Source organism: Candoia aspera, chromosome 5 (assembly GCF_035149785.1).
Source record: "Candoia aspera isolate rCanAsp1 chromosome 5, rCanAsp1.hap2, whole genome shotgun sequence".
NCBI classification, from domain to species: Eukaryota; Metazoa; Chordata; class Lepidosauria; order Squamata; family Boidae; genus Candoia; species Candoia aspera.
Window position 1 is genome coordinate 87,074,323 of NC_086157.1, and position 27,895 is coordinate 87,102,217.

Below are 27,895 nucleotides of genomic sequence, written 5' to 3' on the forward strand. Positions count from 1 at the left end.
TAAATATGTATTCTTTGAAATTGTGCAGATGACATGTTGAATTAAATAAGGTTTTCATGAACCAAAATGTACATTCGACTAATAATCTGTCATTATATTATGAATGAATATAATTTCCCCTAAGAAAATGTTTCACTGCCCCTTGAAAAGTAAGTGCAGATATTTGAAAGACTATTTTATGGCATTGTTGAAGTCTTTCCACTCTGACATCTAATTAGAGTTCAATGATTCCAGTCAACATAAACAACAACAAGCTATATTTTCCTCTGTTCAAATGCAAAACTGACTGGCTGTCTAAACCAGATACTGGTACTGATATAGACATACAGTATACCATGAGCATAAAGAGTCACATTAACATCAAAGCAGCTGGACTGTTTCAGAACTAGATCAACAACATATAAAATTGGAATAACATCCTAAAGTTGTGTCCTTCACAGTTCTAATGAAAGAAAAAGAACAAAAGGAGTAAAGATGGATTTGTAAGCAAGTAAAAACTACAATCATACAGAAGTCATAAAATATGACATTCTATGTTTTATATAGGTCTATAATTGCTGCAAAGGAACACAAAAGTTCTATACGGAAGGAAGGGAGGAAGGGAGGAAGGAAGGTCCTTCCTGTAATTAGTTTATTTGGATTAGATTTTTTTCTAATTAATACAATACTTAAATATCATCCAATTTATTTAAGTGGCTGGTTTAAATGCAGCTCTTCTGTAAAGTATCATTGAACATAAGCAAGAGACTGTGGTGCATTTGATCTAATTTCAGCTAAATGAACCTTTAAAAAAATTAAATGCATTTCAGCATGGTTCATAAAATTAGATTATAATATCAATCATACATATAGTAGCACTTCAAGTACTTCTTCATCTTCAAGTTTGTCTTGAGTCTAGTACGTCGAGCACTGGATAGATTCCCAGGTAGAATATATATTTAAACAAGATATTTTAATCATTGTTTAAGATACATGGGCCAAAAAAACAACCTAGGTAAGAAAAACACATATTCACCACATTTAAAAATGTAATCCAAGGAATAACCATGAAGATATACACATAAAACTGGTTCCCACTTCTGAATCTCTTTATATGTGTTTCACACATTAGAATAATTGAACAGCCAAAGAAACCAAATGCAAAAATTCTATATTTCACTTTGCTAATGGCATATCAATGTTTCCTGACTTAGAATTTTGCATAGTTGCAACATGTCCTTTAACCTGGTTTTGAATTTAATCTCTAGTTTAGCAAGTTATAACCAGTCATGAACAACTCATTGTCCTGAATGACTTCTTGCAAGAAGCAAAGCTAATGGTATTATGTTAGTTGTATTTTATGATTAATTATCCACTGCCTGTTTACAAAATAAATCAGTACATTGTACACTATGCCTTATGTGTGGCCTCATCTGAACTTAAGCTACAAGACATAAGGGACTTCTGTCTGTGTAGTAGTATTTATTCTAGATATAAATTACAAAGAAGTACCTTGAATTCCATCTTTTTTGCTTTTCTAAATTTCATGACTCTTTTCTACATAGGAAAAACCCTCATTTTTAAATAACAGTACTTTATTTTTATATATTATGGAATAAATTTAAATATTCATTTTAACTCATCAAAAATGAATATTAACTTCTAAGACATGCAAGGTTGATCTATCATATTTACAAATCATAATTTATAATAGAAACAGGAAAAGACAATAAAATGAAAGTAAAAAATAATCAATACATTATCTTATCTAATATTCAAATGTATAATATCATGTCAGAAGTCTAAGAAAATTTACAACCAAGGAAAAATCAAAAGACAGAAAAATATGAAATGTCATCAAGATATTAATTAGCTACGTTTGTGCTGAAACTTAATAAAATTCTTATAAAAAAGGTATTAATTGGCTATGGACCCACAAACATGATAAAAATTTAACTACAAGAAAATCAGTATTCAAAGGGAATACTGTGTAGGAAATAATGTTTGTACCTAATTTATGTCTCTGAACGACATTCCTAATAAAACCACCAAACTTCATGTGGCATTATTTCGGCTAGCACCCTCTATACACAATGGGATCATAGCTCCAAAAACTCTCAGTCATTGATATCAGAACTAGGCTGACTAGGAATCCCATGTTTCAGTTAGTCATCTGTCTGAGAAAGAAATCATAAAATCAAAGGCCCCTTGAATGGTTTTTAAAGATGTAGGAAGTTGCTTTTTGTTTATTAAACAGATTCATAAGACCGCCCAACTTACACACGGTGACTCCAGGCAGCTTACAGAATTAAAAACCATAAAAACACAGTAGACACCCTCCCAGTGGCAGCAAACACATTCATACCAGCCATTTGATTGGCTCCGAAGCTTGGGGTCCCCAGGCCTGTTGACAGAATGTCTTCAGGGCCTTCTGGAACAGGAGCAAAGAGGGGGTCAATCTTATATCTGTGGAAATGATGTTCCAAAGGGAGGGAGCCACTACAGAGAAGGCCCTTTTCCTTGGTCCCACTAGATGTACCTCCCTAACTGAAGGGACCCACAACATGCCCTGCCTCCCTGCTCTGATGGGCTGGGTGGATGCAACCGGGGAAAGGTGGTCCTGGAAATAACATGGCCCCAAGCAATGTAGGGCTTTAAAGATGATAACCAGCACCTTGAATTGGACTGGGAAGCATATCAGCAATCAATGCAGCTCCCGCAAAAGAGGTGACACATGGGCAAGTCTAGGCTTGTGCAAAACTATGTGGGCCGCTGCATTTTGAACCAACTGAAGCTTCCGGATACTTTTCAAGGGCAGCCCCATGTAGAGTGCATCACAATAGTCCAAACCGGAGGTGACTAGGGTGTGGATGACTGTGAGAAGGGCTCGTTGGTCCAGCAATGGGCATAGCTGGCACAAAACACACAGCTGTGCAAAGGCTCTCCTGGCCACAACTGCCACCTGCTCTTCGAGCAGGAGTCGTGAGTCCAGGAGAACCTCCAGGTTACACACAGGGTCTGTCTGTGGCAATGCAACCCCATCCAAGACCAAAGATGGTAATTCTCTAGAAACCAAAGAGCCCCAAACGCACAGCCATTCCATCTTGCCAGGATTCCACTTCAACCTGTTGCTCCCCATCCAGACCTCGACAGTCTCCAGGCACCCGTAGAGTGTGGTCATGGCATCGCTTAACTCACCATGGGCAGAGATGTACAACTGAATATCATCAGCATACTGATGATATCTCACCCAATGGTGATGGATGATCTCACCCAGTGGCTTCATGTAGATGTTAAACAGGAGTGGAGAGAGCACCGACACCTGCCGCACCCCACAAAGCAGAGGCTGAGGGCAGGACCTCTCACCCCCAATCAACGGTGACCTGAAACGGCCCTGGAGGAAGGAGGTAAACTAGTACAACACAGTGTCCCCAGCCCCAACCCCCAAAGCCACTCCAGAAGGATACCATGGTCAATGGTATCGAAAGCTGCTGAGAGGTCAGGTAGAGCCAGGATGGTCGCACACCCTCCATCCTGCTCCTGCCAGAGATCATCAAAAAGAGCAACCAATGCCGTTTCTGTTCCATATCCAGGCCTGAATTCTGACTGAAAAGGGTCCAGATAATCCGTTTCATCCAGGATCCTCTGGAGCTGCAATGCCACGACTTTCTCTACCACTTTCCCCAAAAAGGGAAGGTTGGAGACAGGACGCAAACTGTCCATCAGGGTGGGATCCAGCAATGGCTTCTTAAGGAAGGGCGAACCACAGCCTCTTTAAAAGGCTGGGGCACTACCCTGTCCTCCAGAGATGCATTAGTCACCGCCAGTACCCACTCACACGTCACCTCCTGGGAGGCTTTTACTAGCCAGGAGGAACATGGATCCAACACACAGGTGGCTGTGCTCACAGCTCCTAGGATCCTGTCCACTTCCTCAAGAGCAACGGGGTCAAAGTGTTCCCAGATAAATGGGCAAGAACCTACCCCAGGCATCTCCACCGGACCATTATCCACACTGGCATCCAATTGGGAAGGAATCTGAGTGATTTTATCTGTCAGAAAATCTGCAAATTCTTCATACACCCACGAATCCTCCTTACCTAGAAGGATACGGGTCACCTTAAAAAGATAATCGCTGCTGGGCGATTATCTGCAGATGCAATTTGCACAGAGAAGTATTGCTTCTTAGCTGCACGAATCACCACAAGGTAGGCTTTAATAGCAGCTCTTACCCATGTTCGGTCGGATTCGTTCTTTGTCTTCTGCCAGCGATGCTCTAAACGTCTCTTGATCCATTGGGGTCTGGGGTAGGTTCATTCCTCTCAGTTCCTCCGTATACCATGGGGCCCAAGAAGGTTGTCCAAACAGTAGGAAAGCACTTGCCAGCATTTGAAGGAATATATAATAATTTATATTATGTGAAGCATTATAACCTCTGCTTATTTGAGAATTTTCTTTAGGACTGGGCAGTCCTTTCAATTTTATTTCAAAAAGATGCTTTCAAGTGTGAGATGCGTGATAATAGCACTTTTCTGCCACTCTCTAAAGCAGCTGCATCTTTTCCTGGGACCACATGACTGTCCTAATTCTTTTCATCCCTTTGAAGTTAATAGGTGATTAAAAAAGAACTTCAATGTATGCATATCTAGTGTTTTCTATTTAGATAATGAAAATCGTGGTCACGTTTGTGAGGAATTTTTACCTTATTTAAACCATTTGATACAGTTTTTAGTAGTAAATTCAAGCAAGTAAAAAAAACAATAAAAAAGAAACAAAATAAAATAAAAAATACAAATATTATACAAATAAGGTAGAAAGAAAAGCCAAAAAAGAAAAAGGAAGAAAACCGCAAAACATTACTCCCTTCTCTCTAAATCTAGAAAGTAAAAAGTAATTTAACTGTCAATATTAATGTAGGAGAAAGAAAGTACACAACTGTCTTTATGTTGTTAATATTACAAAGAAGGGAGGGAAACAGTTGTGCTAAATCCATTGAGATTTATTTCTGGATAAATGTATCTAGGATTACAATATAGTTAGCAAAAAATGATATAGGTTTATAAAAATTGAAATGCCAATAAGCACTGATTTCTAAAAGAAAACAAAATATGCCTGATATTGGGAAACACAAAATCCTTCTGTCACATTTTTAGCTTTTTCAAATTTCTTTTTTCTATTCTGGATTAGAAAGTGGACATGGCATGCCCATGATATGAGTCCTGTTACTGAATGGATTGAAATTACTCTGATGAAATCTCTATATAGAACAGTCATTTGGGAAGAGTGGTTATATTTTATGGCCACTTTTGCTGTAAGTCTCAATATCTTGGTAGAACAAATATCCAGTTGGGCTGCATGAGCTGTAAACATGTAAACATACACTTGTAACTACATCACCCTATATGCTTCTGTAGGCTTCTTTAAACTAGTTATAAGCCATTTCTTAATTATTAATTCTGTCCATCCTAGCTAACAGCCATGGAGAAATGGCCATATACTGGTTGTTTACAAAGATAGCCTCATTCTTTCAGATAGCTTAAAAAAAGCAGTTTGTATTATTAATGGCAGTTCTGCATAAATATATTTAAAAATAGTGCCAACCAGTAAAGGTAAAATAGTTGAAAGCATTAAAAATATGGGAACCCATTAATTTAGGCCATAATCCAAAAGATGGAAAAAAAATACTTTCATAAAACTCTTGGTTGCACCATTTATTCTGAATAACTTAGGCAATTAATCAGCTTGATCAGAAAGGGCAAAGAATGACTAAGAATAATATGTGTGCTCCATGATTGGCCCTTGAACAGCCAGTTCCCATGAAGTCAGTTTACTTTGAGGGCTGATCCAACATTTTTCTGGCTTTGTACAGGTTTATCTAAAACTGGAGCAAATTGGACTTTTGTTGTTGTTGTTGCAATCCTGGGGTTTATTCTGGTCTATTTTATTTTTGGGTCTTGCATCGCCATGTTTCAAAATCCTGGGCACACGCTATCCCTTGCAATCTAATTGTACTAGCAAAGAAACGCAGGGCACCTTATTACTGAATCCAGCCTTAACCCTTCTAGTCAGCTCTGTAACGAAATGGTCGACTTCATTTCCCTAACTATATCAAAAGGATACACCAAACTCCTGACAGAGACTATATGTAGAATGAATTGTTTAAAAAATGCCACCACAGTATCCTCCAATATCATATCTAGCAGAGAATTTTTAACAGAAATTGTCTTCAAATAGCTTTCCCCAAATAACTTTTTTGCAAATATCAAGAGAAATACACAAAATGTGTACTGAAAATATGATTGGGATTCAGGCACCACCAATTTAGTTTTTCTTTCATACAGTATGTGGAAGAGTGTGGCAACTTATACGGTAGAGTCCCATTTCTTTAATCTCTCCTAGAGGTCTGGAGATCTGATGAGATCATGCTGTTCCTGCCCGTTTTTGACATTTTGAGGCCAGGAGTGAAGAAAATCAAAAGTCAGCTTCAAACTGGTTTATGAAAGAATTGGGATGCCGAGGTGGAATTGCCCTAAATTTAGCATTAACTTTGTTTTAAGCAGTAAGCATTGTCTTACCCATTAAAAAACCTTATGGCTTCTAGAGCTGAAAGTTTTTTACAGATTTATGTACCTTCTGAGTGGTATACTTAAATATGTATCTAGGATTCTTGTCATCCCTTGACTCAATAAACTATTTTATATTGACTTCAAAAGGAACAAAATAGAGAATTTCATAAAGCAAACTGAATTCAGCAATTCAAGACATGAACAAAGCAGGTTCCCACAGGAGCGCTTTCTATCACTAAATTCACGCCTTTATCTCAAGGCATCTCAAGAGCAAGTCAGGGCCAAGTGATACAACCACCAAAATCAAGGTGAAAAGCTCAGATTGCAAGGAAAGGGGGAATACTGAATGCTCACCTTCAATCACTGCTTTTATACAACTCTACAAATTTAAAAACTTCATTCACAATTCATTTTCCTCCTTTAGTTCTCTTACAGGGAATTCATCCAAGAAACAAAAGATTTTTCATATGCAGCTAACGCTTTCAAGAAAATAGCATATTGTACTTGCAAAAGAAAACTTTGATCTTTTAAATAGAGAGTTTCATAAAGAATGGATAAATAAACCTTAGGGTCGCTTGCATTTTGGAATTTCCTACAATATAGAAACAATTTTAAAAAAAAGACTAAAAGGTAAATAATGTTCTTTATGCAAAAGGAAATGTAAATATAAAAGTTTTCATTTATAAGTACATAAAATCTTTCTCATAATCTCTGCTAAGAACAATGACTACAGATCATCTGACTATAGATCTTGTCATCCACATCTGCAACTGCCACTAATAACAGTTACAGATATAAAAATGCTACAAATGGCATAACAAGTTTAAAAAAGCAAAACAAAAAGAAAACAGACACCCATATCTTCCAACATCTACGCTGTTCCTTCATTTTATAACTTACCTTTTTAAATCTCATAACAGCTTTTTTAAGTCAAATGAATATCCAAAGGTCCATCATCTTGAAATCTCTTATAACACAAGGGAAGCTATTAAAAAAAAACTAAATTAAAGTGGGGATTCCATATTTATTTTCAACCCATGTATAAAAAGTAAATTACTCAACAACTTATAAGAAGTCAATAAATATCAGTAATGTGAAGAATCAGAGTGTGCTACATCCATAAATATTAAATGCACACACACACACGCACACTTAATGTATTTTTCCCAATCCAGTGACTTGTTCTGAATTAACATCCTCATTTTTAATATAAAAAATAATAATCTAAGCCTGCCACAAAATTAATGAGACTTCTGCACACAAGAACACAATGTGCACTCCTAATCAAAGATGGAACTCGGAGATGGGAACAATTATTTCGGATTTTATAATAAGCTAGGTTCTCAATCCAAATTTTAAATTAAGCTCTTCAGTTTGATGCAGAAATTCAGTTGGGAATGACTCACATGTCCAAATGTCTCAGAGGTACTTTTAAATATCTAGTCTAAGCTTTCAAAAACATTCAAGGCCACTGTCAAGAAAAGACTCTTGTGCATTCAGATCCATGTAGTTCTTGTTACTTATGTGATTCCAGTAAAAATAGAACACAGGAATTTGTTTTAAATACATAAGATTTCATATCACGAAGAAACTGTTTTTTGATACAATTGTTGGCAACATTCAAATTCTTTTTTTTAAATCATTTTTGTGTAGGGAAAGAATGAAGCAAGTAAAAAGCAATGTGAAGAAGTAGCGTTTTCTTTGAGATAGTACTCTAGCATCATCTTTGTCCAGTTCCATTTTACATTAATAACCCACAGTAAATTTATAGTTGAGGCCTAGCTATGTATTCAAAAGAGTTCTGACAACAGACAGGATCAAAATATGAAGAGTATAGCATTGATAGTGTGCACAAGATAGAGCCAACAATCGCTTAAACCATGAAGAATTTTCTGCCTTGTTATCTTTATTAATTGCCACCTAAACTCAGTAGGTCAAGCCTCTCTGCATCAGCAATAGAAGCCAAATAATTTAAATCACAACAGATGAAGCTTACCACAATTAAAGAAATGGAGCAGAGGAGTCTCCAGCATGTTATAAAACTAGAATTGCTATTATTATTTAACTAATTTAGTAATTCATTTTAGGACAGAAGAAGAATTCATGCTTTGCTTCTAGCTTCTGATTGCAAAAATAAAACCTAGGAAACAGTACTGTATTAACCAAATAATGAAAGAGACTAAACCTTCCTGAGTAATTGCTCTTCAAACTGCTAGAAAGGTTATTTTCTTACCTTACACTATGTCTTCTGCAATCTGACAGTGTCATTCAGTCAGTCATTTTAATGTCAGCTGCTCTTTTATTATACAGAATACAAGCAATAATGAAACTGTGCTGATCTGCCTGTCTTCACTCCCTATAGTGTCTATATTTATACACTTATGCTTCTATTTGAAACTATATTTATCTACTTTATCTGCCTACAGTGCATCTGCTTCTCATACACACAGACAATATATATATATACACACTTACCAATATATATATAAACACACATTCCACTGCTCTTAAGTATTTGTACGAATGTACAGCATGTCATTCTTCTAAGAGCAGCAACAGAAGGATAATAAAAATGTTGAAATATAGATATGACTAATTAATGTTGTGCATACACATAAATGCAAACTCTCACAAAAACATACATCACAAATAACAGCAGCAAAACTATTTTTAGCTAAGCAGTGATAATTTGGTCTGATACAAACATGCCAGCATCATGTGTAACATGGGATTTAGAACTGTTCACTATGTAAATCCCTTCTGATGCAATTATGGATTGGTGCAAAGGAACAGCTGCTAAAACGAAATACTGTTATATCGTAGAGTTACTCTGGCTAAGCCTCACTTTCACAGTGCTAGAAGTACTGGCACACAGCCTCTAGTACTACCTCTACATAAAACCATTAGTAGAGCTATGCCAGAGGAACTGGCAAGTACTTCTCACAGTCAGTTTGCAACAATGGTTCCTTTTTAAAAAAGTGTTAAGGTTCCATTTCCATGTAAGATCGCAGCATCAGACTGGCCTCTTTATTATGGACAAAATCTCTCAGCAGAAATCTAATTGTTCAACTCCAGGCAAAAATGGCCATTAACTCTTGTAACGATATACAGTACATTATGGCATTGGTAAATACCAGCATAATAATATAAACATTAACATATATAAATTACTGGCCTTAATGGTTCTTAATGTGAAGCCTATGATTCAAGAGAAGTTGTGATTTGAACTGAAACTGCTATGACAATAACATTTCTCATCATCCTTCTACTTAGCTGACTCTAACAAATAGGTTAATTATGTACCATGCCTAAAATACAACTGATTTTCATAATGGGTAGCATTATGATTATGATTATTTTTAGCATCAAAAACCTCAGAGAAATGTTTCAACTAAATAATAAAGGAACTGTATATAAAATATATAGTTTTCAAGATCCCAACGGTCTTCAGAACGCTCATTTCATATTCTCACTGGATCGGAGAATCTTGGCTTTTACTGAAACAGAACCAAAGTTATCTAGCTCTTATTTCTTAGAAATACCTAGAATTAAGATTGCAAATAGTATTAAAATACTGGCAACAAGCAATCATATTTTCCAAGTCTCCTACTTCCAAGTCCATGTATCAAGATTTATCCAAGGATGTGTAAAATATATTTGCACAGACTTATTTCAATTATAGAGCATTTATTTTCCATTTCTACACAGTAATTGTTAAAATATTAGATAATAGCTTGTCTACTGCATATTTTATTTATTGTTTTAAACCACTGTTTTTCAGATCTTTAATATTTCTATAAAAATATAATTCATTTGTGTTTGACAGAACCTGAAAACATTCCTGCAAAATGCATTTAATGCCTTTTGAGTTACCTTTTGATCAACATAAATGGCAAAAACTGGCATCATAAAATAATAAACTTGAAGACATGGCATGTTATAACTAGGTACATGAATTTCCTCCAAAATATTTTATTATAACCATAATTATTCAATAGTTTGTTACTGAGTAGTGGCATCTCACATGCACAGAAATATAGGACAGTCAAAATATATTGTCCATACAATATGCATTTGAAGAAATATAATGCTACTCATTATTTTAAACAAAAACTTGTAAAATACACAGCAAAATATGCATTTTATCTATTTTAAAAAAATAGGTAACAAATACAATTCTCAAGCAAATAATACTGAATGTCTATTTTATAGGGGAAAGACATCAAAAATAATTTGTAATATTTCAAGACTTATAATTTATGATTGCACCAATATACTTTGCTTTATCATTCTCAGATTTCAAAAACATGTTTCTTGAAATAATTTTGTGTTTTCCAAATATCATGTATTGTCCGTTGATCTCAAATGCAACTACATGTTCATTTACTCAGAATAAATAATAATTGGCTATTATTTCTAAATAATATCCAATTAAGGATGCATAGGATTTTTAAAGCTTTGGTCAACTGCTTAGAAGTTCTTCTGATTTCAGCAAAATTTGGTCCTCAGAAAATATATTCAGCATAATTTTTGAGTATTAGCTAATAAAATGTAAAATGAAATACTGACCAATTATAATCAAATCATGTCTAAAAATATCAATTCTCTTTAAACAATTAAGAGTGGAAAGATACATAGTTGGCTTCAAATATATAAAGATGCAACTCTATTTTTCATATTGCTGTAGAAGTAGTACCACTAAACTTATTATAATAATCAAGTTTTTAACCTCAAAAAGTATGATTCCTGTGTTATGATGCTGGATCCATCCTATCAAACATTCTATACAAAACACAGGATGTCAGCATTTGGCTATCCATATGGAGATTCCTCTCTGAAAATCTAGAAAAAGGAAATCTCTTCTTAATTTATTACTGAAGATACACATACATAGGTTGAAATAACTGACTGGAGGATGTCCCCCCACCCCAGATGATTTATAGCAAATATAAGAGGAAGGCCATTACCTAAATGATGAAAACCAAAGCAGCCCTCTCGACAGATCATCCTGGAAAAGATGCTAAAATCTCTTCAACAACTGATTATTGACACTTCCCAAGAAACAAAAGCTAAAGCTGAAGATATTCATGTGCAACTTGGCAACATTTTCATTTCTCTAGGCACTAGCAGCTTTCTCATGTGCCCAATTTTTTTTTATTTGGAAGGATAGCCAACTGTATGCTTTCAAAATATGTTATCCCACTAATGCCCCAACCATTATACCCCCAACTGTACAGAATGAATTAATTAAAAGAAAACAGTAAGAGAAACATTTGTCAACATCAACAACAAAGTTTTGCATCCTTAGGAATTTCCACAGTGACAGAATTTAATAATTTAGAATACATGGCTTTTTGGAAAAAGTAAAATCTCTACAGAAGAGAGAACAAAAAGTTCTATTTGAAACAGAAATATCGACAGATGAAGTTCAAAATGGTATAAAGGACTGTCCAAATGGCAAATCTCCCGAGGGATTTTTTTTTGGGGGGGTGAATTCTATAAATCTTTTCAAGAGTTTCTTGTGCTAAGAATACTTGAAATATTTCATTACTATATTGAACAGGGAAAATAGACCTATAAGGAATGAAACTGGGTAAATTCTAGTTTATATTGGACCATTATTAAAAAATAGTATCATGCTGACAGGCATGACATTGTCCTGAAAGCTGCATAACTTGGTTTTACTCCAGAGACATCTATATCAAAAGGTTTAGGAACAGGTTCTCTTTTCTCATTAGTCAACTAGCATACTAACAAACATGGTCATTCTATAGCAGAAAGAGATTCTATTGCACAGAATCTTTTAAAATCTGAACATTCCTATTTCCATTTAAGAACTTTATGCAAAGCAAACTGTAAGTCTTCATATTGTTCCAAATTCAACACACACACTGATTAATTTGAATGATTTGTAACAAAACTGGGGAGGCTGATTTAAAACTAAAAAAAATATCTTTTCTGGAAAGCAAGTCTCTAAGATTACAGGTCAAGTTATCATACAGCTTTATATGCTCACTTTTCTACGTATATAGTACATAATTATCAAAAAACTTTGTGGACTTCAGAGATGTGGCAGTGCACTAAGAAAAAGCTAGCTCTTTATAAACACATTTTTTTCTTCTGCAAAAGGCCATTCATGGGACTAAAATATCTTAGAGGTCCAGAGCACTATATTTAGTTTTAATGTAAATATGACTGAATTGAACATGATGATCATCCAGGAAATGACAGTCAAATTTTCCATGTCAGTGGTACTATGAGAAGTTCACATAGCTAGGGGTACAAAGCTCATCCAATTAAATTATGTATTCTAAATTGAAACATGGAACAATTGTATATAGCATGGAATGATACCAAGAATAAAGAGCACCGAGATTCCAAAGACAGAAATAAATTATAAACTGTCAGAACTGGAAATTCTATAACTGGGCAGCTGTAATTTGATATGTTTGGAACTGTCTCTGTTTTGCAGAATTCATAACAGCTCCACATGGCAAGTTATGAAAGAATGATATTCTACTGCCTTTCCAATCTGATTTGTATAAAATATGTTCTGTCTTCTGAAACAATTAGATAGACAACATACCAATGAATTTAACACAAGGGATTACAGGAAAAAGGGAGTAGGTCACTTGGTACATAGCAAAGGATACAGTCACCCATATGCAGCTAGCAAAATTCTGTCTAATACTAGAAATGCCCAGTTTGTGCAAGAAGAATGAAGTGGAGCCCAACTCTGTGGGGCATTTGGAAATCACACCAAAAAATAGGTGATAAAACTATCCACCAAATACTGGCTACCTACACAGCTTGGACAATGTTCACTTGCCATATACAACACTTGCCAGGCAGCTTAACATGCATTTCAGATCAAGATGGCCATAGTCAAGATCAACCTATTTCAGTTTGCTAGTTCAAAGAAAACATAATCAGTTTTTAATATTTTTCCTTTAGGCTATAGCAATGTTATATTAGAGTATAAATTATTTATTTCAGTCCTGGCAAAAGCCTGAGGTTATTTTATCATTCTGTCAATTAGCCATGACACTTACTTTTGAAAATTTTCTAATTTGTAATTACGATATAATGAAAAAAAGTCCATGAACATGAGAGTTATTATTTCACTTGGTTTAATAATATTGTATTATTCCCCAAACCTCTGTTCACTAAACTGTTTCCAAGTTACATTTGTTTCTGTAACTCTAAGGGTGGGGGAGAGGGCAGGGCCACAACTAGGGTCTGTGTCACCCAGGGCAAACATGGATTCCGCGCCCATTTTGTCACCCCCCAGTGCTCATTTTGCCCCCCCCCCAGCATGGCATCCAGGGCACATGCCCTGCTTGCCCCCCCCAGTCGCAGTCCTGTGTGGGGAGCTTCCTGAAATCAGCACTACATTACTTCAGCAATGTTTCTAAATGTATTACAATTCATTCTGAAGTTGTATGCGTTTTGAACATTCTAAGCATTGTACATTGTACAACAACCAACCTAAATCAATTTCTGGTTTGTTTAACTGCATAAAAGAAATTTGACTATAGTTCTTGATAAACAGCATACATGTTTTTAGCCCCAGTACATTTTGAGAATAAGAAGGAGTAGTAATCTTTATCTGACAGAAAGGTAGCAAAAACTCTATTGCTTAATATATTTATTAATCTAGAAGATAATAACACAAAGAAACTGTTTCTAACTTTAAAGCACAAGCGGACTCCCATTCTTAATTCCAGTTCACCTAGGAACCGTATTGTATGCGTTGAGATAACATATTGTAAGATATCTGCTGTCATGTTAATGTGCACACAAAAATGCTGAAGCTTTATACACTATATTACCTTTCACTTCAGCAAAGGATCGTTACCTTGTCGTGGTGCTGGAGCTTGAGCACCTCAATGATGCCATGAGCTAAACCGTGAAGGGCCACCCAAGACGGGAATGTCATGTCAGACTAAATGCGATCCCTGGGGAAGGTAATGGCAACCCACCCCAGTATTCTTGCCGTGAAAACTAAATGGATCAGTACAACCAGAGATATGTCGGTATACCATCGGAAGATGAGACCCCCAGGTTGGAAGATGGTCAAAATGCTACTGGGGAGGAACAGAGGATGAGTTCAACTAGCCCCAGACGTGATGACGCAGCTAGCTCAAAGCCGAAAGGACAGCTAGCGGCCGACGGTGCTGGTGGTGAACGGCGAATCCGATGTTCTAAGGATCAACACACCATTGGAACCTGGAATGTAAGATCTATGAGCCAGGGCAAATTGGATGTGGTTATTGGTGAGATGTCAAGATTAAAGATAGACATTTTGGGCGTCAGTGAACTGAAATGGACTGGAATGGGCCACTTCACATCAAATGACCACCAGATCGACTACTGTGGACAAGAGGACCACAGAAGAAATGGAGTAGCCTTCATAATTAATAGTAAAGTGGCTAAAGCAGTGCTTGGATACAATCCAAAAAAGGATAGAATGATCTCAATTCGAATTCAGGACAAGCCATCTAACATCACAGTGATCCAAATATACGCCCCAACCACAGATGCTGAAGAAGCTGAAGTAGACCAGTTCTATGAGGATCTGCAGCACCTACTGGACAACACACCTAAAAGAGATGTTATTTTCATCACAGGAGACTGGAATGCTAAGGTGGGCGGTCAAATGACACCTGGAATTACAGGTAAGCATGGCCTGGGAGAACAAAACGAAGCAGGACATAGGCTGATAGAATTTTGCCAAGACAACTCACTCTGCATAACAAACATTCTCTTCCAACAACCTAAGAGACGGCTTTATACATGGACTTCACCAGATGGACGACACCGAAATCAGATTGACTACATCCTTTGCAGCCAAAGGTGGCGGACATCTGTACAGTCGGTAAAAACAAGACCTGGAGCTGACTGTAGTTCTGATCACGAACATCTTCTTGCACAATTTAGGATCCGACTAAAGAGATTAGGGAAGACCCACAGATCAGCTAGATATGAGCTCACTAATATTCCTAAGGAATGTGCAGTGGAGGTGAAGAATAGATTTAAGGGACTGGACTTAGTAGATAGGGTCCTGGAAGAACTATGGACAGAAGTTCGCAACATTGTTCAGGAGGCGGCAACAAAATACATTCCAAAGAAAGAGAAAACCAAGAAGGCAAAATGGCTGTCTGCTGGGACACTGGAAGTAGCCCAAGAAAGAAGAAAAGCAAAAGGCAACAGTGATAGGGGGAGATATGCCCAATTAAATTCCAGAGGCTAGCTAGAAGAGATAAGGAATTATTTTTAAATAAGCAATGCGCGGAAGTGGAAGAAGACAATAGAATAGGAAGGACAAGAGACCTCTTCCAGAAAATTAGAAACATTGGAGGTAAATTCCAGGCCAAAATGGGTATGGTCAAAAACAAAGATGGCAAGGACCTAACAGAAGAAGAAGAGATCAAGAATAGGTGGCAAGAATATACAGAAGACCTGTATAGGAAGGATAACAATATCGGGGATAGCTTTGACGGTGTGGTCAGTGAGCTAGAGCCAGACATCCTGAAGAGTGAGGTTGAATGGGCCTTAAGAAGCATTGCTAATAACAAGGCAGCAGGAGATGACGGCATCCCAGCTGAACTGTTCAAAATCTTGCAAGATGATGCTGTCAAGATAATGCATGCTATATGCCAGCAAATTTGGAAAACACAGGAATGGCCATCAGATTGGAAAAAATCAACTTACATCCTCATACCAAAAAAGGGAAACACTAAAGAATGTTCAAACTATTGAACAGCGGCACTCATTTCACATGCCAGTAAGGTAATGCTCACGATCCTACAAGGTAGACTTCAGCAATTCATGGAGCGAGAATTGCCAGATGCACAAGCTGGGTTTAGAAAAGGCAGAGGAACTAGGGACCAAATGGCCAATATCCGCTGGATAATGGAAAAAGCCAGGGAGTTTCAGAAAAACATCTATTTCTGTTTTATTGACTATTCTAAAGCCTTTGACTGTGTGGACCATAACAAATTGTGGCAAGTTCTTAGTGGTATGGGGATACCAAGTCATCTTGTATGCCTCCTGAAGAATCTGTATAACGACCAAGTAGCAACAGTAAGAACAAACCATGGAACAACAGACTGGCTTAAGATTGGGAAAGGAGTACGGCAGGGCTGTATACTCTCACCCTACCTATTCAACTTGTACACAGAACACATCATGCGACATGCTGGGCTTGAGGAATCCAAGGCTGGAGTTAAAATCGCTGGAAGAAACATTAACAATCTCAGATATGCAGATGATACCACTTTGATGGCTGAAAGCGAAGAGGAACTGAGGAGCCTTATGATGAAGGTGAAAGAAGAAAGTGCAAAAGCTGGCTTGCAGCTAAACCTCAAAAAAACCAAGATTATGGCAACCAGCTTGATTGATAACTGGCAAATAGAGGGGGGAAATGTAGAAGCAGTGAAAGACTTTATATTTCTAGGTGCAAAGATTACTGCAGATGCTGACTGCAGTTAGGAAATCAGAAGATGCTTAATCCTTGGGAGAAGAGCAATGACAAATCTCGATAAGATAGTTAAGAGCAGAGACCTCACACGACAACAAAGGTCCACATAGTTAAAGCAATGGTGTTTCCTGTAGTAATATATGGCTGCGAGAGCTGGACCATAAGGAAGGCTGAGAGAAGGAAGATAGATGCTTTTGAACTGTGGTGTTGGAGGAAAATTCTGAGAGTGCCTTGGACTGCAAGAAGAGCAAACCAGTCCATACTCCTGGAAATAAAGGCAGACTGCTCACTTGAGGGAACGATATTAAAGGCAAAACTGAAATACTTTGGCCACATAATGAGAAGACAGGACACCCTGGAGAAGATGCTGATGCTCGGGAGAGTGGGAGGCAAAAGGAAGAGGGGCCGACCAAGGGCAAGATGGATAGATGATATTCTAGAGGTGACGGACGCGTCCCTGGGGGAGCTGGGGGTGTTGACGACCGACAGGAAGCTCTGGCGTGGGCTGGTCCATGAAGTCACGAAGAATCGGAATAGACTAAACGAATAAACAACAAATTACCTTTCATATTATTTAGATATTTTGATAATACAATGTAGAAAAGTTAGGTTTTTTTCCATTTAGCTTTATCCTAATAATAAGCCGCAGATTTTAACTAAGCAAACTATTATGGAATAATCAAACATATTAGATGGATGGAATTTCCAAACGTGGATGCTTTCTGATATGGTGCACTTAAACTTCCTAATGAATAGAATTTTCATCATAATTCAATAATATTTGGAAGAGGAGGTCACATACTGTCATCTTTAATATCAATACTTAATTGTCTTTTTCTTGAACTGCACAATCTTGGAGAAGATAATTTACTCAACCAGATAAATGCAGCAGCAAATATGTAAGTAGGCTACTTTTGATTCTTCAATCCAGGATTTTACTATCAGTGCAATTCTCTGTGACAATGTCATTTTCAAAAAAATACTTTACAAAAATCAAGCTTTCATTTATAATAAACTCAATATTTAGCAGCAAATTTAATTACACTGAAACCATATTTAAAAGTTGATATTCAAAGTTCAGTGCATCACTAAAACATTCCCAACAGGACAAAATCTTAACTTCATTTTGTTGTCTTTTCTTTTATTCAAATATATATCTTCATTATGTATTAAATAATCGTACATTTCTATCCTATCTTCCAGCCATTTCAGAGAAACCAACTGTCCTAACAGCCAGGAACCACGCTGAGACAAGGAACTGGTCTCTAATGTTTATTGCTTGTACATAACAGGAATCTTAACAAACTGAAGAAGCATGGGAAAAACCCAGACATATAAACCCCAAAGGTTAAGGCAGTCCCGATCTGTGTCTCTTTGAATGGCTGCCCAATTCCTCAGTGCTACGCATGCGCTTAACAGTCTGGATGGGAGCCCCCTGCTCGCCATCCTTACTCATGACACCAACATTCTTTTTGGACCAGAAAATTAGTAAACAATTAGATTCATAAATTAAATCAAGTTTTAGAAATTAAAATTTTTACCGTTTTATAATTTAGAGGTTAAGACTGATGTGTCATTCAGAATGTTTACATAATAGTATTTATATTCCTTATGCATTATATTATTGATACCTTCTTGGTATTGCAGTTACATTTCAGACATCAGAAGAAGATCAAAATGAGCCCCACCTTCTAACCTGTTGGCATATCAGATGAAAAAGAAACAACATAAAAAAATGTATGAATGAATGAATGAATGAATGAACAGATGCAATGAAAAGTCCCATGTAAGATAACAATCTTTTAAGACAGAAAGACAGACAGACATGCATGCATTGTTGCTATTTTAGTTGTTGTATGATTCTGAGTTAAAATTTGGTATGGCTATGCCAGTAGTAATGTGAAACAACATAAAGGCACAGTCTTCTTCATAGCATTTGTCCTGATTGGTTGCATTGTTTGATTTGGGCTTACCTAGTTTTTACACAGCAAAGCTATCAATAGATGATGAATGAGGTGTTTGTTGTTCAGATGATTTGTTGCAGAGCCTGATCCTGTTTTGGAGTAGAGAGACAGGCTGGCTCCTTTGCCCAAGGAGGATTAGAACCTGGGTTTCCTCACTCCTAGTCCAGCACCTTAACCACTATACCAGGCTGGTTCTCATGAATGCATACTGTCCAAGGCCCATAAATGCATATATTTGTTTCAATCACACTGCTCAAAACTAGACAGTTATCAAATCTAAGTCTATTTTAAAGAAAAAGAAATCCACCTGCAGGTTCAGCTTTATGAGCAATGGCTCCTTTGGTAATAAGTGTTTCCTTAAAACACTGTCAAGTTAACACTAATTAATAAAGTGATGAATAATGAAAAGTAGCATGCAAGTAGGGATTAGAAAAGACAATTTGTTAACTTTTCCAAATTATCAAATCTACATCACCTCTAATGACATTTGGAAGAACCATGAAAGTATCGTTTCCAGACATATTCTACATTTTCTCAGGGAATCTAACTCACACTCTGCAGATTTCCAGTTTCCTGAACACTGCACACAGTAACCTTGGAGACTATAACTTCATCAGTTCTCTTCATCTGCATTTTGGACAATATAAACCCACAAATCCCCATGTAAGAACAGAAACAGACTTTTACATCAGAAACACACACATTCACATCATTTTTTAAAAATCATATTTAAAAATTCATGTATGTGTGCACTTGAATGAATGCATGCACACCCACACACATACATTTTAGACATTCAATGAGCCAAAGTGAAAAGACAGTAGTTTCTAACAATCAAATTGCTTTTCTGTTCACCTCAAAAACACCCATTCTCTTTTACTAGCTGTTGGTCCATTTCAAGATACCATATTTTGTACTTTATATTGCATTTTATCACAGACCTATAAAAAGTTTGCCAGACAGAAAAGCAAAAGCTTGCGCACATTACTTCCTCTCTTGTAGAGACACAAAGAGACACTGTCTGTCACAAAGTGTTCCAAATGTTCATAATAAGCTCTGATCCTGTTTGCTGTGAAGTCCCAAATTAGCTTCATAGAAGGCAATTATATGCATCAGGTACATTAGATCAGAACCAGATCTTAACTGTCGTGTATGCGAAATACTATTTTTTACTGTGTTAATGTTGTGAATATTTGTGAGATTTCACAAGATAAACACCACTGACTGCTTTAGATCCAGAAAACTCATTAAGAAGATAACATGTCTGCACAGTTCAGAAATATATAGCATATTTACTGCACACATTGCCCACCTCCACCCACTTAAATAGGTTATTTGGGTTTCAATACAATAGCAAACAGAGGCTCAATAGGGGATATTGGAAAAGGAAAGGAGGAGCACAGAGATGCAGAAGAAAGCAACACATACAAAAACAAACAAAAACAACAAATGTTCTACAGGATGTTTTGTGACAGTGTTTATTTTGCATGCATTAGGGTTTCAAAAGCAAGCAACAAAAGTACCTTCTCCCTATCAATTCAGTAAAATATACATACTAGTAATTATAATAATTACTAGTATCATAATTATAAAAACATAATTATAACAACATAATAATGAAGTTTGGATAATTACTATTCTTATTTTAGTATTACCTTGAAAATTTTGATTTATTCAAATCAGCAAAAATAGAAATTGAGAATACTCCTGATTTATCAAGTCTAGTACCTTTCACTGGCTAGGTCAGTTTTAGTAAAACTGTATCTACCATGAAGAGACCAGGGTTCTACTACTAATCAGAGCTAGAAACCAAAAAGTCAAGGGCTGCATTAAAGGTCTGTTGATATGTTTGACAAATATAATCAGCCATTAATTCAATGGATCTTGGTTCTATGGATTTCAGATACAATGGACCAAATTTTTATTTGGACTTAAGACACATTTAACAGACCACTGTTGTTTATTAGACATTTTACTGCAAATGGTGTCACTTACATATTAAGACTAAGGGTGTCAATTGACCCAAATAATGTAAATTGAAATTAATTGACACTGCCTCCCTTGAATCATCAGTTAAACTAAGGTTTTAACTGTACTGTAATTCAAAGTAGCATGAAAACTTTGAATTACAGTACAGTTGCATGAAATTTGCCATTGTTTTCATCAGGGACAGTTTTCCACCAATTGCCTTATTTAGAGATATTAGGGCAATGCACACTTTGAAAATGTTTGAAAAAATGCTTTGGATTTGGTGCAAAACAGAAAAAAGTTGTGGTTACTTTAAGAAATTCACTCATTAAAGCAGCAGCACCTTTTTCATTCTCATGAAAACAGCTAAAAAAAGCTGGGCTATTTCAATGAACAGATGTGCCATCCTTTTGCAAGGTCCAAGACACTCATTTTCAAAGCAACCACAATCCAAATAGACATGCTTTTAGAATATGATTTGTGCTCATATGAAGCCACAGATAAACAGTGCATTAAATAAATCCTGGGAAACACACACACTGACACTGTTTGTGTCTAGTACATGGCATAATTCTAGCCTTCACATTCAGGAGGACAGTGATCTTATGCAAATATCCTCATGAGACATATTGTGATCAAACCACTCTATTCTGTGTCTCTTGAGTTTCATTTCAGTAGCACAGTATGTTTTAGAGATACATAGACACATACACACACACACACACGAGTTTCCCAAACTTTGTTAGTAAGGAAACTATGAAATAGACTATCATTTTCCAAACAGTACCATCCAATATATCCTACATGAAGAACATCTCTAACAAGCCAACAGCAGCAAAGCCCTCCTCTATATCTTCTCAGTTGTAATGTGCTATCACTACCTGGCATAAAGCTTGGTTACTTGAAGGAACTTCTATCTCCATATGTTTCTACCCATCTGGTCAACTCAGCTGTAGTGGGCATCTGCCAGGTCCCATCTAAAGAAGTATCATCTTATGGGACCTAGGAAGCATACCTTTTTGGTGATGGCTCCTGCCCTATGGAACGCTACTCTCCCAAGATTTGTATTGCCTCCCCTTCTTACTTGTTGCAAACTGATTAAGATCTGGTTGTTCTCCCGAGCCCTGAGCAAGGATGGGAGTTGAGCCCCCTTGGTTGGTTACTGGTTGCATGGCTTCTGGCTTTTTGGTTTCTGGTTTCCTTTTTCTTCATGATATATTTCACGTTCTTTTAATTTTTATCTGTAAGCTGCTCAGAGTCAGTATGGAGTTAGGCGTCATCAAAATAATAAATAAACAAACAAACCATCTCTTTAGCTATTCCTATAGAATCTTATTATGTTAAGTAACAAACTTTAAAGTTTGTAGCTGACAGCAGGATGATCTGAGGAAAGAATAGCAGCTCTGGAGCTGTATCTCATTTGCAGATTTCAAACAGATCCTAGAATTATTAATTCAGGGTGTGTGGTCGAATTTCCTTTCCTTCTTTTAATGCTCATAGAAGAGAGAATAAACAGCCATTATAAAACAACTAATATATGTGAAAAGCATGAAAAGCAAATATTATCTTTTAAGGTGTTGCATTTTTACAAATTTTAGTAAAGTCAGTTGCAAGAATCTGACTACGAATTGATCTGATATTAAGGATCAAACCAGATAAGACACAGTTAGCATTATTATCTTTACACTAGTGACTTTTAAAAATTGGTTTACATTCTACACCAATATAACTGGTGATTCTAAAAGAAGAGAACTATGATTTACAGGAAAGGTTCCTTGCAGCAAGGCACAAAAGACAAAAATGGCTATATTCCACATACCAAATTTCAAATCTAGGCACCACCATCACAACTGAGTAATTGATATCTAATGTAGATTAGTCCTTAAAAGAAGAGAATTTGATGGAATAGAGAGTCAAAAGATGACCAAAAATATGAAAAACAATGGTTTTCTCAAAATAATCTTAGCTGATTGTGCCAAGTTTAAGTGATATATATGCATATGTTCCACAGCAGGCACACTGTTTTAAAAAAGGGAATTGGCCATGTGTGCACAAGAAGCTAACCTTAAAAAAAAAAGGAACATGACTCGTTATTTTTGTAAATATTTATATTAAAATAGGAATAATATTTTAAAAATTTGTCTGTTTCATTAAGACCACATTGCAAGATGACCAAACTATTTTAACTGAGAGATCTAATAAAATAAATTGAGAGAATGTTGCAGCCTTAGAGGAAAAGTAAGTCTTAATTAACAAAATTACATCAAGACAAACTGTCTGCCTTCAAGGCAGTTAAGTCTAGCTAAGGTGGAAGCGGAAAAGGAACAAACAGATCTCTTGATATAGGAAGGATATATATAAATATATATGAAAAGGTGTTATGAAAACAAGTCTTGATTAGATTAAGAATGATCCTTAGGGCAGCAATCCTAAACACACTTACCAGTGAGTAATCCTAACGAACTAATGTGTTTGCATCCAATACACGTTATTTATTTTAATTATATCTATCCTGCCTCTTCAAGCAGGCCCCCACGTGCAGAAGTGTATAACATAAAGCTTTCCAATGCTATAAAATTAGAAAAGTAAGCATGGTTTCCCAGAAGAAGGTGTAAACTTCAATGTGGATTATTCTATGGTAGTGTTTCCAAAGCTAGGCATCTTCCATTTATATTTATGTTTATGTTTATATATATATACACAAACATAAAACTGAAACAAAAAACCTTTAAAACATTACAATGAAGATTTCTTTTAAAAAACCTAATTATTACTTTGTAATATAGTATATAAGTTAAATATCAATATAATTATATAGCTACTGTTGAATTAAAGACTAAATATTTTAAAAACAAAACCTAGTTTTTATTAAAAAGAGCTATGATTAAGAAAACAACAAAGCAACAAAAATTTTACTATAATTCAAGGTATTAAAATTATATAACTTTATTATGTTTCAACACTATGGTTCAATTTTTAAAACAATGAATTAATTCTAGACCATAGAAAATTATATTGTGCTGTCTTACTGTCCTTTAGTACAAAGTTAATTTAAAGGTTGAGAGTTTTGTTAAGTCAACTTTTAGAGTCAGGGACACAAGCATTCCATAAATACATATTCACTTTTTTGCAGCAAATCAAGTTCTATACGTACAAAGGTCTTCATGGATTAAAAGCTTCCAGATTTTTGGAATACAGTTAATAGGACATTAACATTTTTAACCCTTAATTGAATTCTAAGAATCTTATTTATCATGGTGATAATATTTAACCATAAATAAATACAAATGGACAAGCCCATAACATACAGTATGTACCAAAGTTGCCTAAAATGTATTACGTGTCCAGCATAGAAAATAAGAGAACCAACTTTTTAACAAAAATACTTTAAGGGATCTGACAGACCTAAAGAGTGTTTTTTTTCCCCTGAACTAAATGAATGTTTAGATTTTAAGAAAAAATCCTTAAAACCTGAAGCCACTTATTGGATACACCTATTCTCTAATACACAATATACCTATTCTTTATAATCCAAATTATATACTGTCCAAATTTATTTTTGAAATTCTAAAACTTTTAGTAATAATAAATTATCAATATATGTTCAGTAAAGGCCTTCTCCAACACATACACTCTGGAGTTTTAGAGGCCACGAAGTTATTGAGGTGAAACCATGTACATAACTAGTATTTTAACAGTATGTAAAATTTGTAAGTAAATTGTTTTTCTTTTGTAAAACTGCAAATATTTTTAAAGATTCATTATTTAATAGGTGATTAAGAGTAATGATCCATTCCATTATATGACTGATATTAACAAACAAACCCAATGGTTTTGCCTAAAATTAAAATCACTATCATCATGAAAAGGAGTTCCTGGATATTTTAAGATTTAACCATTAACTTTTCAATTTGTTTAAAATATTTAAGTAGAACCAACATAGGAATTGCTCTCAAAACACGTACCAACCTTGATATAAAATTCAGTCCCTTGAAGGTATTCATGTAATCTTAATTTCCTCTTTCATCAGGACGTAACATTTTGAAATGTTTTTATCCACCAAACCGGGTATTTTCTTGGGGTTACTAATCCTCAGGCATTTAATATTCTGAACAATTTATGAAACCTAATGTTTTCCCCACAACCTTTGGAACCTTCTTGCCAATTGGAGTTATTTGACTTACTCCAATTTATTGTATGCCCAGAATATTTGCCATATAAATGCCACTTTAACTTTTATAGATTATTGATAATCATTAAAAAAAAACAAAATATCACCTTCATATTACAAATTATATTCAAATTCAGCTGCATAAATTCCTTTAATTTAACAAGTTGGTGTTATTAGGTACCTTTCTGCTATGTGCAAGTTCCAGAGTTTCTCAGCCAGAACTGTAAGTCCAGGTATCTGTATTGAAGTCAATGTATTTATAAGTCATCAAGATTGGGAAACTGTGCCTTAACATAACCATGTGCGGGATTGTAAACAATACAATCAAAGGTAAACAATATAGCCACTGTTGCATATAATTTGTAGAAACCCTAACCCTAACTCTCAAATCCCTGGAGTTAAATTTAATTTGGAGGAATTGTTTGTATTTTAAGAGGATTTTTTTTTAAACTGAGTAAATGCATGTTGCCTTATAATAGCAAAAAAAAGTTATTAAAAACATAGCATTTATATCCTTTTTTAAAAATTGCTATTTTGCACCTTTCTGCTCTCTTGATTTCCTTTTAAAGCTGTCTCTCACCAAGTATTTCAAGGAGAAAATGCTAAATAAAGATCACAGCCTGTTCTATTGTGTTTCTTTTTATTTTCCTTTCTTGCATTTGTGCAATGTTGTGGCACCTATTAACTACCAATGTTTTTAGAATGACATTATACAGGGTGCAGGCTGTACCATCGTGCCCTAAAAATATCAACAGCTGCATTAGTCTCACAATAATTAATGGCAGGCATTATGCAAATGACAACTTTTTCACTGCAAAATAATGACATTTCTTCATTTTAAGCAGAGTTATGCAAAACAATGAATTGGGAATGATAAATCACAGGAGAATTAAGGAAGCTGTAGTGTTCTTGCTTAGGCAGGCCAGCAAAATACTGAGAAACAATTTAGAATTCATTGCTTGTTTTCAAGGCTCTATTAGCAGATAAAATCATAAATAGGCAAGCAGTAGAACCTATATGAGGTTTCATCCTCCATTATTTTAAAAGGATTCTACTTAATTGCAAGTCAACAATCAATTTTTTCTTTATTAACTTAAGAAATCATTCATTCAGAAACTGAAATCATCAGGAAAATTAAAAGTTTCACATGTCATTCTTCTACACATTAACTTATTTCTTATGCAAGCTTCACAATATATAGCAATTACTGCCACTCAGAATAACGAAGTCATTTTCAATCTATTTTATTGTTTTGTATTTGATCATTTTGGAAGCATTTTGTCTTATTCAACAATAGATTTCAGTGCAACAGGAGAAACGAGCTAAGCAAAAGGTCTTAATTTTTCTTCCCAGAATGAAGAAAAAAGAAGTATGATTTTCTATATATGCAGTGAAAAAGTTCTCTCTGCAACAGTAACAGTGCAAGCACTTTTGTCTGCTTTACAGAAAGACCCACTGAATTTACTGAGACTTTCTCCCAAAGTGTATAGAGGTTTGAAACTGAGAGTCTGAAGATAATTTTTATGGTTATTTTTTCAGAGCATTTCTGCAGACATATATATGTACTGTAACTGAATCCTTCATAGTAATTTAAGTTGTACTGAATGATTATAATAGTGCCTGAAATTGCCCAGAAAGAATCCATAAAACATTTTTTTTAAAATGGGGGGGACCACTATAAAAATTTTAATGCAGATAGTGTATAGGATATATGCAAAATGTTTCATATTTGAAACGTTTCAAGTTTGAACTGGGTTGTTTCAGTCTTATAGAAACTATTCTGATACTGTTCAGACTATTCTAAAAATGTTATTCTCTCAATATTCCAGAATGTTCAACATTGTGTTGGAACAACGCAGGCAAGGTTGGAACAGCTGTTTTGAAGATAAAATGGGATATCTGAATTCAAAGTATGTTATATAGCACCAGAATATACTTGAAAGCCAGGTTGGTGTAGTGGTTAAGGCACCAGACTAGAAACCGTGAGACTGTGAGTTCTCGTCCCACCTTTGGCACAAAGCCAGCTGGATGACCCTTCTCTCAGCACTAGGAAGAAGGCAATGGCAAACCATTTCCAAAAATCTTGCCATGCGGTCTACATGGGGCTACCCTTGAAGGGCATTCGGAAGCTTCAGCTGGTGCAGAATGTGGCTGCACGGGTAGTAAATGGAGTCAGATATTCAACGCACGTAACACCACTGCTACGTGAGCTGCACTGGTTGCCAGTGTGCTTCCGGGTGCAATTCAAGGTGCTGGTTGTCACCTTTAAAGCCCTTCATGGCTTGGGACCAGGTTACCTAAGGGACTGTCTTCTCCTAGTTGTTTCTGCCCATCCAATTTGATCTAGTAGGTTGGGTATGCTGCGGGTCCCATCAGCCAAGGAATGTTGGTTGGTGGGAACTAGAAGGCATACCTTCTCAGCCATAGCGCCAGCCCTCTGGAATATTCTCCTTACAGAGATTAGGATGCCCCCAACCCTGTTGGCCCTTTGTAAGGCTGTGAAGACCTGGTTATGTGCCCAGGTCTGGGGCCCCGAATGTGTGAATGTCCCATTTATTGATTATATTAACATCCATGCACGGCTTATTTGGTGGCCATGTATATTTATTCTGTAATTTAATTGTTTTAATTGAAATTGTTTTGCTTTATAGTTTTTATTGTTGTAAGCTGCTCTGAGTCACTTGCTGAGAAGGATGGCCATAGAAATCGAATAAATGAATAAAAACTGCAGGGACTTGTCCAGCAGTCCCTGAGAATCAGACATG

At 35.8% G+C, this 27,895-nt stretch overlaps 1 long non-coding RNA gene across 1 annotated transcript in view; it reads right to left on the reverse strand.

The window, feature by feature from the left end:
* Positions 1-7,447: 7,447 nt before the first annotated feature.
* Positions 7,448-27,895, reverse strand: part of LOC134498366 (uncharacterized) — a 265,013-nt gene continuing 244,565 nt past the window's right edge. The window contains exon 4 of the long non-coding RNA XR_010068028.1: positions 7,448-7,529. This is a non-coding gene — a long non-coding RNA (uncharacterized LOC134498366). The remainder of the gene's footprint in view (positions 7,530-27,895) is intronic.